The following is a 1361-nucleotide window of genomic DNA, read 5'->3' as shown; positions in this document are numbered from 1 at the left end:
TATATATATATAAAGAGGGAGACACACAACGTAGAATAATAAAATAATAAAAATTGCTCTAGAATTTGATATTTTCAAACGATATTGGTCGCACAAAAAAATAGGATGGCAATTGATACGCCTCCATCAAATTTTTATCATCCAACAAGAATCTCGAGTGATTGCACAAATTCGAATTAAAATTTTTAGCAAAAAATATTTGAATTTCAATTAAAATTCATCAACAACTCCGATTTCAACAAACTTAAGAGTTTGAGCGTGCTTACACCCGGCTTGTTTTATATAAAAAAAGAGAAAATAATATTAACTTAAAATAATTTTGTAATAATTTAATAAATTGAATGAGAAATTAGGAGATAAATAATAAGAAATCATCCATTATATAATAAAAAATACTATTTTCTTATCTTTTTTAATATCTTAAAGATAATTTTTCGAAATTTGGTATATTTTTAGTATAGTTTATTTTAATATTTTTTAAATGAGTAAGCTCACAAGTTAACAAGTCGAGTCGAGACTGGCTTGAGCTTGGCCTGTCAACTCATCGAGCTCAATTCACTAACCACTTATTAAGCCTAGCTCAAGCCGACTCACGAGTCAACTTGGCGCATTTGCACCCCTAATCCAATCCAAGTCAAATCAATCTCAGGTCAAGTGATTAAACTGGGTCTATTTGGAAAGTCAAACGGATGCTAAATTTGATGAGCTCATGGTCGAATCTAGTGTCTCGATAAGACAAATCCAACGAGTCTAAGATCACTCAATTCTGACATTATTAAGACTTCCAAATGTCTATCAAATGTTGCCTAATCGAGGGAAACTCTCTGGGTCATCCAATTAGAGTGGTTCATATTATTTCATTAATTACAATCTAGATTCTATAAATAGAGCCTTACCCCTTTCATGAGGGGGGAGCTTGAAGTCTGAAGAGAGAGCTTGAAGCCTGAAGAAGATTAAAGCTTAGAAAAGTAGCTAAAGTCCAACACTATCATCCTCCGCCCTCTTCTTACAATAAGTTCGTACTTTGTAGCTTGGAAGATTGTGTAACTCTTTTCCTCCTGTGGGACAATTGACAGTATTTGTAATCTTCAGTTAGAGTATCTCTTCAATTGAGTCAGACCTCGTTATTTTTTCCTTTACAGGTTTTCCATGCAAAAAAATTTCGATGTTTCTACTAGTTATTTTCTTTCATCTGAGCGTGTGTTAAATTCTAGTGCAGCGCTGAGTGTTGGGTAATGTGGAGACCCGGTCCCCCTCATTTTAATTAGCTTCCTAATTAAGAATCACACATACCGCTCATCTACCTTCCTACCAACCTGTCACCTCCGAAAAGAGCCCTTAAGAGAGGTGGGCAGCCTAGG

Source organism: Phalaenopsis equestris, unplaced genomic scaffold, assembly GCF_001263595.1.
Source record: "Phalaenopsis equestris unplaced genomic scaffold, ASM126359v1 Scaffold000403, whole genome shotgun sequence".
Lineage (NCBI taxonomy): Eukaryota > Viridiplantae > Streptophyta > Magnoliopsida > Asparagales > Orchidaceae > Phalaenopsis > Phalaenopsis equestris.
The sequence above is the reverse complement of the archived record's forward strand: the minus strand, read 5'-3'. Positions refer to the sequence as shown.